Genomic DNA, 12,281 nt, shown 5'->3' with positions numbered 1-12,281 from the left:
GCTCAGTCGCAGAATCATCGCTGACGTCACTTTCCGTGTCTGATGATGAATTTCCCCACCAATCACTATCGCTCAATTCTGCAAGTGATTCTGAAACGCTATCGCTGTTTTCAAGCAGGTCATAAACCTCTTTTGATGTAGAGGCGTGCTTTTGGATGCCATGGATGTTCTCAGGTTTCCAGGGAGAAAGAATGTCAGAAAAAACAGTAAAATTGCAGGTAGGGCACAGGACAAAGCACTGGGGACAAACTGAGGTCAAATGATTTGATACAGTAATGTAATCCAATAAGATTACAATGTATTGAGTGTGTGTAGTGTTTTTTACATCTGAATTTTCTACCGGGTTCCACCTCCATACGTTGCAACGCTCGCAGGGAACGGAACCCATAACATAGGGCATCAGGCGGAGGATCTGGGCTGGAAAATTGCTCGATCTGGGTTCCCCGGGGGCGATTCTGGTCAGTAGTGTAGCATGTCTGTACCCTGGTAGTGGCTCAGTCTTTCTCTCTCTGGTGGCGCTGGGCAGTGTGGCTCTCTCTGGTGGCGCTGGGCAGCGGAGCTCTCTCTGGTGGTGCTGGGCCGCGTGGCTCTCTCTGGTGGTGCTGGGCAGCGTGGCTCTCTCTGGTGGCGCTGGGGAGCGGGGCTCTCTCTGGTGGTGCTGGGCAGCAGGGCTCTCTCTGGTGGCGCTGGGCAGCGGGGCTCTCTCTGGTGGTGCTGGGCAGCGGGGCTCTCTCTCTGGCTTCCTCCCACCACACTCATTATTCTTTGCCCTGTAGTGCTCTCTCCCTCAGCTTTTTTCCAGGCTGCAGTTTCTCAATCTCTCTCTTGATCGAGCTGTAGCCTCCTCCCTGTGGAAAATGGGGCCCCCAATCTTTGGGTTTACATGTCCCATGATGCTCTCCACTCCTAATCTCCTTCGATTGGCCCTCAGTTATGGCCAATAGGAAAGGAATGGAGCAGGCAGGAAGCTGGGCAGAGAACCTGGTAAGAGCCACCATCTCTTTTCCCAGGAGAAAGGGGGGGGGAAACCTCTGATAGCACGCAGCTCGCCTTTCTCCTGTCACTGTGCTGCTGAGTTCTCTGCTGGACTAAGCAGGAAAAAGAGCCCAAAGTCACACTACACTGATGGAGGGGCTTGACAGCACCTTAATGGTGACACCCCATTGGTGGGTGGCCCCCACCCCGATAGCGACGCAACTGTGCTGAATTTAAGATCCCATCCCTGATTCCAGGGGGGGCACTTGACCCCCCTTGCCCCTACCTGCGGACGCCCATGCCCCCCCCCCCCCCTTTCCAAGACACTACAACCCACATTGGGAGGGTTTCTGCAACAGGGGCAGTGCTGCCAATCCAAAAAGCCATAGGCAGGAAAAGGTGTGGTCATTTGATGATTGACAAGCTACAGGTATGGGAATCAGCAGTGACAATGCTAATTATCACACCCCTTACAGCATTTATTCATCCCACTGTAGTGAGCGCAGGCACAGCCTACATGAGAGTGGCAATTTTGCTCTGACATCAGGAGCAGTGCAGCATTGTTGCCACATCATCACAGAAAGCTGCATTAGGTGGTATTTTCTGAAGGTTCAACATATATTTGTGGGACTTTGCAGGGGGGACTTAGAGAAAATCATAAGTGGAAAATTCACTTATAATTTTTTACTAAATAAAAAAAAAATCACTAATTAGGTGCTGCAGCACATATATTTTAATGGAAGGCCATAGTTCTACTTTACTGTAAATAATGAAATGATAAATAATATGTGTTCACTGCAAAGCAATTATACTTAAAACGTTATCCTATTCTCAAATCTGACTGTAACTATAAAAATAAAAACCTGGTTCCTTTAAAGCGTGGCTATTCAGTGCAGTGAATTATTTTATTTCAATTCCACGACAAACCCCCAAGCAGAGTCAATTCTTGGTAAACCTGGTGACACTAATCCCAAAGGTCCTGCTACCCTATTTAAGTATTTTATGCGTCTAATCAGGTTGTCGGCTGTTTCAGTCAATGTCACATTTCTATACTATATCATCTTTTTATTATAAGGCAGAGATATTTAGAGCTGCCCTCCAGGCCTTACACAGCAGCAGAGATAGGAAAGTTTTATCCGCAGAACATGTCCAAGCTTTTATCAATAAACATTTCCATCAATATTTTATACTACACTTCACAAGAGACTATTGATTGGGCAGTATATTGGTATTCATGATTAACACTGGTATATTGATCCAAGAGACTTGATGAATGAAGTTATAATGAGAGAAACATTCTTGCTTGATCTTGGAGTTGTATGCAATTCCAAATTCTGCTGGGTGGTGTTTGTGGTGGAAATATTGGTTTTGAGGGACCTGAGCATTAAATTGTTCAAAAGGCATGTATTTATTTAACCGTTTCCCGACTGGCTCACGTTTTTTTATGTGGGCAGAATGGCACCCCTGCGCAAAACCATGTATATATACGGGGTTCCCTTTAAGAGCCACCAGAGGGCACACACGAGTGCACGAGAGCCAGCATGGGGATTTGTGTGTGTAAACACACAAATCCCTTTCCTGTCAGGGGAGAGGAGACATAATGTTTGTGCCTAGTAAGTAGGAACATTGATATGTCTCCTCCCCTAGTCAGTCCTATGCCCATACAGTTAGAACACACTGAGGGAACACACATTTAACCCCTTGTTAACCCCTACCCTACCAGTGACATTGACACTGTAATCAGTGCATATTTATAGCACTGATTGCTGTATAAATGTCAATGGTCCCTCAAATGTGTCAAAAGTGTATGATCTGTCCGTCACAATGTCGCAGTACTGCTAAAAATCGCAGCTCGCCACCATCACTAGTAAAAATAATAAAAATGCCATAAATCTTTCCCATAGTTTGTAGACACTATGGGGGTTATTTACGAAACCCAAATCCACTTTGCACTGCAAGTACACTTGAAAGTGTAGTCGCTGTAAATCTAAGGGGTAGATCAGAAATGAGTGGAAGCTCTGCTGATTTTATCATCCAGTCATGTGCAAGCTAAAATGCTGTTTTTTATTTTCCTTGCATGTCACCCTTGGATCTACAGCGACTGCACTTCCAAGTGCACTTGCAGTGCAAAGTGGATTTTCCTTTAGTAAATAACCCCCTATAACTTTTGTGCAAACCAATCAATATACGCTTATTGCAATTTTTGTTATCAAAAATATGTAGAAGAATATATATTGGCCTAAACTGATGAAGAAATTTGTGTTTTAAAAACATTTTTGAGGGAATTTATTATAGCAAAACGTTTTTTCAAAATAAAAACCGCAGAGGTGATCAAATAGCTCTATTTTGGGGAGGAGGGGGGGGGGGGTAAAGGATGTTTGGGTACAACATTGTATGACCACACAATTACCAGTTAAAGCAGCACAGTGCCAAATTATAAAAAGTACTCTGGTCAGGAAAGGGGTAAAAAATTCTGGGGTTGAAGTGGTTAAGCAGACCTATCATCATAAAGAGCTACCTTTATCCTGAACCCATTCCATTCATGTGGTTAAATACCTGCCTCAACAGCAGACTTTGTCTAGGCATGTGGTCACATGGGGGTTGATTTACTAAAGGCAAATAGACTGTGCACTTTGCTCCAGAGCTTAGGAAATGAGCAGAAGCTCTGCTGGCCTCCAATCATCCAATCATGTGCAAGCAAAAATTCATTTTTTGTTTAATTTTCCTTGCATGTGATTGGGTTTTATTTGCAAAGTGAAGCTTTACCTCATTTACTGAGCTCTGGAGCAACTGCACAGCCTTTGCAAAGTGCACAGCCTATTTGCCTTTAGTAAATCAACCGCTTTGTGTTGGTCTATCACATAAAATCCCAAGAAAGAAAATTGGTTGTAGCATGACAAAAATGGAAAATTACCAGCCAGTGGCAATTTTTTTTTTTTGGGGGTGGCAAACAGTGCCACTCACCCTACCCCCGTCGGTCAGTTGGTGGGCGAGTCTGGTGCACTTACCCCATCTTTGCAGCACTTCACCGGCAGCTTCCCTTGCGCGGCGGTGGCAACAGTTTTCCCTTCCTCTGCTCTCCATGGGCATCAGCAACTTCTGTTTCCTCCCTCTTCCTCGGGTGTCTTCTCTTTTTGACCAATCGGAAAATGGGTCTCAGACCTGATTCTGATTTGTCGGATTGGGGATCAGCATTACAACAGCAAATATTTATTCGCTTTTTTAACACCCGGGTGGGCTCATGGCGCAATGCTCTGCACTCCGAGCCCACATTATTGGCTACGGCTCTAATCAGGTGCTTAAAAAAAAACACCCCCGCCGCTGTAATTCAGGCGCCTGGCATCCTGAAAGGGGCATGAATGGGGGGGGTGGTCGCAGCGGCCATATATAGAGGGGGCAGCTCCCCTAATGGACGGGCCACCACTGGGTATGAATACTTTTTCAAGGCACTGTAGAGCCGATGGTCTTGGTACATTCGCAGATATAGGAAGCACAATCAATTTCATTCTCTTTCCGTACAGCTTTTGTTACTCCTGTCACCTGGGATTAAAAAAACAATTAGTCACATCATTTGAATCATGAGAAAAATCTGAATTCTCTGCTTATGTTTCCTGCTAATTACCTTCATGTCTATCAGAATTCGGCTCAAGAGACGACGCATGAATGTTTAAAAGTGCCATACAAGATGAGTTTTAAAACCATTTAAAATATCTTGGTGACTAATGTCTACTGCGGGATAATAAACACAAATAAGCGCTCGCTAATAAGAAAACATTCGGATGTGAATGTGCTTTGTCAATTAAATTTCTGGGTACAAATATCAGGGAAGAAGCTGTGAGACAGATGAAAAAGGTAGCTCGTCACATCTAATCATATTAGCGTGTTTAATGGGTGATAGCAACTTCCTGCTTGTACAGAGAAGTAATTAAATAAAGTTTGCTTTGAATCCTGAGAAGCGTTTAGATAAATGGGACTGCCTTCCATTTTGTCCTCTACATGGTTACAGCTTACTGTAAAGTGCTCTCAGCACGAATTGGATGAATTGGAATAATTCGTAGCTGACGCTGTATATGGAAACATGATACAGCCATTAAAGTAACACTATCTCTGTAAGAAAAGACGTCATGAGGCTTTAACCATTTGTCTACCGGACAGGCACATTTAAAAATTTTTGTTCCTTTTCTTATTTATTTTACCGTTTCTTCTTTCTTTTTACACTGTTCTTTAAAAAAAATAAAAATCTGTCACTTTTATTCCTATTACAAGGAATGTAAACATCCCTTGTAATAAAAAAAAAAGCATGACAGGACCTCTTAAATATGAGATCTGGGGGTCAAAAGATCAGGGATCTCATATTTACACAAAAATGCAATAAAAAAAAAAATGTTGTCGTTAAAAAATAAAAATGGCCCTTTAAGAACGTTTTGACGTAGTTTTGATGTCAATTCCGCCCTGCAATGATATGGAGACGGGTGGGGGCCATCTTCCCCCTCACTCGTCTCCATACCAAGGAATGAGAAACATCCTGTCGGCAGCGGCGGAGGGCAGCAGATCGCGGCGGAAGGAGGGGGGACCTCTCCCTCTGCCGATAAAAGTGATCTTGCGGTGAATCCGCCACAGAGACCATTTTTATCTTGAAGCAGTCCGCCCGCTGAAGAAGAGGATACCGGGGTTATGGCAGCTAGCTGCTTCCATAATAGCGATATTCCTCTTCAAAGTATCGACGTAAAACTGTGGCAGGCGGTCCCTGAGTGGTTAAATCCACCAATTATAATACTTTCTAAGTCTGGATTCACACCTATGGCATTTTTAGTGCTTTTTGCATTTTGCAGATTTGCACTACAGAACGTGTTCCATAGGAAACCATGTTAAATGGACTGTAGTGCAAATCGGCAAAATGCAAAAAGCACTAAAACTGCATAGTCACTTTATTTACGAAAATACTCTGACGGGTCCATTCAACTTAGACACAATGATAGTACCAACATCCCAAGAAAGATATATGCACAAAAAGTTTGGAGGTAAGGGAGTTTAACGGTACAAAAAATTAAGAATAACAAAAGATATACTGAAAAAATATATAAATTTATTTAACACATACTCCACATATATATAAAATCCAACATTAAATACATTTCCCTATGCTATACAACAGACACCTGGTACAAAGAAACAGGTGACATTCTATTAAGGACCAACAGAGTTTCCATCCCAATACGTTCAACATGTTTCACCTTGATCAGCTTCTTCAGGAACAAGGGACTAGAAGTGTTCATATCACAAAGAGACAATGTGTTACTCTCTAAATATACATAGAAAAAAGAAAAAAATCAATTAATAAATGACTACAAAACACAAAACGTGGTATAGATAACATAACAATATGTACAAAACATCAACCATAATGTCACAATTTTACAGCTCAAAGATTGCAAATGTGTGAAGTGAAGAAAAAAAAAAAACCCTTTACATAACCCAGGTGTTAAATGGTCCCCTTACCTCCAAAAAGGGGAGAAACATCAACACAGAAAGGGGTTAATCCTCCTCTCAGAATATTTCATTCATCAACACCGCAGGCGATCCGGAGCGCTCTGCGGCTTCGGCCTAGCTCCGCAGCGGCGGCCATCTTGGTGCGCCCATTGGGCGTTTACAATGTGATCACTCCGTCAAATGACGGAGCGATCACTTGTAAACAAACCGGCGCCATGATGACACAGGTTCCTCTCTCCCCTCTGTGTACAGATCTGTACAGTGGAGGGGAGAGATCGGATGGCAGCAGCGCTGTGGGCTGCATCTGTAGTGCCCACAGCGCTGCTCTGTGACAAGTGCAGTCGCAGCCATCCCTCCATACCCTGCCAATACTCTGCAATACTCTGCCATACCCTACCCATACTCTGTAATACCCTGCCAATACTCTGCCATAACCTGGCAATACTCCTGCCATACCCTGCCAATACTCTGCAATCCCTGCCAATACTCTGCCATACCCTGCCAATACTCTGCCATACCCCGCCAATACCCTGCAATACCTTGCCAATACTCTGCATTAACCTGGCAATACTCCTGCCATACCCTGCCAATACTCTGCAATCCCTGCCAATACTCTGCCCTACCCTGCCAATACTCTGCCATACCCTGCCAATACCCTGCAATACCCTGCCAATATCCTGCCAATACACTGCCAATACTCTGCAATACCCTGCCAATACTCTGCAATACCCTGCCAATACTCAGCCATACTCTGCAATACCCTGCCAATACTCTTCCTTACCCTGTCCTCACCCTGCCAATACCCTGCCAATACTCTGCAATACTCTGCCAATACCCTGCCAATACTCTGCAATACCCTGTCAATACTCTGCCATACCCTGCCAATACTCTGCAATACTCTGCCATACCCTGTCAATACTCTGCCATACCCAGCCAATACTCTGCCATACCCAGCCATACCCTGCAATACCCAGTAATACCCAGCCATACTCGCCGATCCCCAGCCATACCCAACCACCTAGTGCATAGTGGCCTGATGGAGGGGAGCCTGGCACCATAGAGGCAGAGAAACGCAGGGCCGGTGACTCTGACAGGAGTAGCCAGAGGAAGAGGCGAAGGCAGGAGTCGGCTCTCAGGAACAATGGATGGGGAGGAGGATGGAACGAGGACAGGAGGAATAGGCAGGCCGCTGGGTTAATATCAGCTAAGGCAATGGTAACTCTGCATTTTCTATGGTTATGGTCACTCTTCATTTTCTATGGTAATGGTCACTCTTCATTTTCTATGGTAATGGTCACTCTTCATTTTCTATGGTAATGGTCACTCTGCATTTCATGGGCACTGGAAAATATTTTAGTACACCATTTGGTCCAGAATATTTTTTTTTTCTTGCTTTCAACCTCTAAAACCTAGGTGCGTCTTATGGTCAGGTGCGTCTTTTGGAGTGAAAAATATAGTATCTTAAGCTGCAGTTTGCAGCAAGTGTAATACTTTCAGCACTTATTCATTATACTATTTTATTGTTACATATATATTTTGAAGCTTTTTATTTTCCAACTACATCTATAGCACTTTAAGCACCATAATCAGCTCTCCTAAGAGGAATAGCGCCACACCTACACCCTCCCCCAATCAATACTTTACTCCATCTAGGTGGTAGTATTATGTAGAGGCAGCAATTCTCTCTTTTTCACCAATTTTTTTTATTATATCCTTTCTTTCCTGCCTTATACAGTCCATGGAGCAGTATCACATAATATCTTTTCATCATTTACCATGGTTTTTGACTCCACTATCTTATGTCACCTTTAATATGTATAGGCTTATGTAAATTCAAAATATATTTTCAAGATTTTTAAAGTAGTTGTAACCCACATTTTTTTTGCTCCTGTCCCTTTAAGGTAAAATATATAGCACAATGCTTTTGAAGTGTCAGTTGTCCCTTTCTACGTTGTACAGTATCTGGCTGATCCTGCCTGTTCCTGCGTTTCCCTCTGTATCCTGACCATGCCTACTATGGCTGCTGATCCCTGTGGTCAGTTTACATGCCTCTGTCATCCTGCTGTATATTCAGCATCTCTGCATCTCCCTCTCCCTCTCTCCTTGTCTGTAGTCTGTGTGAAGACGATCTCCTCCCTGCCCCTCTCTTCCTGCCTTTCTTGAGTATTCTGCAGCAGCCGCTCCTCCCATTTGGGTGGTTGCAAAGTAACATCTATTATATACTGTATTTATTGGCGTATAACACTTACTTTTTCACCATGAAAATCGGGTGCAAATATCATGTGCGTGTTATACGCCAATACTTACATTTTAGCTGCCTTATTTAAAATTTTCGTTTTTTCCTGAAAGTAAATTGGTATATAAAGTGTAGCGCTACACTTTATATACCAATTTACTTTTAGAAACAAATTCATCTGTTTGTTGTGTTGGTTGCTCGACTTTGCTCATTTGAATTCTTTTAGGCAGCGCAATGTTCTTTTGAGTGTAAGTTTTTTCCTGAAACTTCCCTCTTAAAATGAATGTGCGTGTTATACACCTGTGTGTGTTATACGCCGATAAATACGGTACTTTTATCCTCTCTGTTTCAGGAAGAAATTAAATACAGTGTGTGTGTTTTGTTTTAATTATAATGCTAAATACCTTCTTTGCCTGGCTCTGCTGTGTGGTCACATGTCCTCCCTCTGCTAGCTTGTATAGGTCACAGGGGAATGTCAGCCCCTCCCACGGCACGGATCCAGAAAGAGAGCAGAGGGAGGACACATGACCACACAGCAGAGCCGGGCAAAGAAGGTATTTACCTTTATAATTAAAAAAACACGCACACTGTATTTAATACGTTCCTAAAACAGAGAGGATAATATAATAGATATGACTTTACAACCACTTTAAAGGTCCCTTCAGACAGGTGATTAAAGTAATTGTAAACGATCACCTTATAAAATAACCCATTCAGTTTAAAATAGAAATGGAATGCAAAACATTTTTGTATAGATATAAAAAAACATTAGAAATACTTTTTTTCCCTTTAATTTTATAAGTGATCGCATTCCCTCTGTTTTCAGCTGCATAAGAGCTGGGGGAGGAGAAGTAGCAGCACACTGAGCTTCCCACTAAATCACTGTACAGGTGGGGGCGTTTCATGACAAGTTTGATCATTGGAGAAAGACATACTGAGTATCCAGCACAGCTACAAAAATTAACATGGTGTGCTCTCCTAATTAGCATGGTCAGTTTTTAATAGGAAATCAGAGGGACTGATAGAAACACCAGGGATTTCACACAAAAGAAGCAATACAAAGAGAACAGGATACTTTCTTATACAAGTACATGGTACAACAGGCAAATATCAGGAATAGGATGTGTTGGGGTAACAAACGCTTTAAACATTATAGCAGATTTACTATATACATATATACACTTCATTCTGCACTTCCGGGAAGGGGGCGCGTGAGCGTTCTGATGGCGCACTGCTTCTGCTGTCATTTGTCACAGCAATCAGTGGGTGTCAACCAATGGATTCCAAACAAGAAAAGACGGAAGGGTTGTGCCACTCCACGTAATCCAAGAGATCCCCTGTTGCTGTTTGGAAAGCCAGGTGCCTGCCAAGGTCCACGACCAAGATGCAAAAGAAGGAGAGATGGCGGCACTTCCAGCATAAAAGATTCTTACTTTATTATAAATCCATTAAATTCAAGGGCAAGACATTCACATACAGCTCACAGAAAAGTTGGCAAATGCGTTTCACACACCTGCGCTTAACCATTGGTTTCATTATATTCCAATAATCTGTCAGTAGTAACCTCTTACCAGGGCCGTCTTTAATGTTGATTGGACCCTGGGCAAACGTTTTCTTGGGGCCCCCCTCCCTCCTCCCCATAGAATTTTGCTCTCCACCTGCTCTGAGACATATAAAAAATAGCAGCTAGACTTAAAATCAGTTTACTGTATCAGATCAGGCAGCGATTGCTATTAGTTGCCAGAGGTTACAGTGTATCATTACCGATTACTGACTGGTTGCTAGAGGTTACAGCACATGATTTCTACTTGTTGATTGGTTGCTAGAGATTACTGTACAGCAATATTGCTCACTGATTAGAGGTTATAGCACATCATCTCCTCACTGCAGGGGGCATAATATACATATGAATGCCGCCTTTATTTACATATTTATGCCGCCGGATGTAGCTATTTATATATGAATGCTGCTATTTACATATGAATGATGGTTATTTACATGTAAACACAGAGTCTGCAGGTGAGTCCTCTGTACAGAACAATAAGGCAGAGCTGGGAAGCATTTGTAGCAGCATTTCACACTGAGATATCAGGACATAGCACAGGTCTAAAACTTCAAGGTACAAGGGAATTTAAACTGGGATAGTTGGCAAGTATGAGGCAGCTGCTTTGGGCCCCTCAATAATGACAGGGCCCAGGGCAGCTGCCCCTTTTTCCCTGCCTTAAAGACGGCCCTGCCTCTTACTTACCATTTTGGAGTGTACAAAGTGTGTTTATTCCCCCGAGGCGATTTCAGTGTTTTTTTTATGTGCGATGGGCTAATATATAATAGGCAGCCCTTGCAGTTGGGTACACCTTTTAGGAGATCCTTGAGATGATCCCTGCCATAAAGCACAGCAAGTTCTCCAATCCCCACTGCAGAGGCAACAACATAACTTGGTCAAGAACGCCCATGCACCTGCTGAATGGGTAGTATTTTTACATGGTAAGCTCTAGCTAGCAGGGACTTCTGATTCCTGCTATATTTCATTGTATTGTAACTCAGCCCTCATGTTGTAAAATGCTGTGTAAACTGTTATATAAATCCTGTATAATAAGAACAAAAAATTCACCAATCAGACATCATATAGTTTCATCATATATTCTGCTCTCATATCAACACAAATGGGGTTATTTCCTGCATGGAGCTTAATTTTGTAGGCCAGCTTGAAGGATCATCAGCATACAATATGTGCTTTGGGTGTGGAGTGTCCAAGAGAACCCTGAGGATCCATTGAGTCAGACTGCAGCTGCACCTAGAGGCTCCTACTCATCGGTTGCTCTCTTGTGCACCTGTTGCCTCCTACATAACAAAGAAAATGAATGAACATGGCAAAAGACATTTTACACAACACAATTTAAGATTCTATCGTATAAGTTCTGCATGATGAGTTTTTGGTGCAACTCATCTAAAAATGTATTGCAACCAGTAGCGGTGCGTCCATAAGGGCACACGGGTGCCGCCCCCTCTCTCCTGCCACCCCCCTCTATCACCAATAGATAGATTCATGCATTGCATCCCTTCCCTCCCTACATCAGCAAACATAATTGTAGCTCCAGCTCCTGAAGAGCACACGCTATGTGTTTTGTTATTTAACTTTTACTGGAACCGCAGTTTGGTTTTGGGGTTAACTACGTTAAAATTTGACCTCAGTACCAGTCTGGCTGGACTGCATGGTTTTCTGCAGTTTTCTGGACTTTCCTACCTAAACCCTCTAACCCTATGTTGAGAGACTGTGTTCGTTAACTATTTTTGCAAATAAAAATCCCTCTAAGAGGATCTGGCGTCATTCTCTACAGTTCTTGGGCCATCTACCTCGGGAAAACCCTAGACACACATGAGGTCAAGAAGGTAACGGTAAGCCTAAATAAATCAGCCGCTCCTTTGGGGTCAGTGCTACATAATTCTATCTATGTGTAGCGCCCCCCTGGGTCTACCTCCAGAGGCAGGGAGCGAGCTTACATTCATCCCAGGGCTGAATCCATGGCTATAATGAGTTAGAACAGAATACAGGTGCCAGTCACTTTAGGTATTTCTCAAT

This window comes from Lithobates pipiens, unplaced genomic scaffold, assembly GCF_037356315.1.
Source record: "Lithobates pipiens isolate NorthernLeopardFrog02 unplaced genomic scaffold, aLitPip1_a1.2 Scaffold_30, whole genome shotgun sequence".
In the NCBI taxonomy this organism is placed as follows: domain Eukaryota; kingdom Metazoa; phylum Chordata; class Amphibia; order Anura; family Ranidae; genus Lithobates; species Lithobates pipiens.
This window is presented reverse-complemented; position numbering follows the sequence as displayed.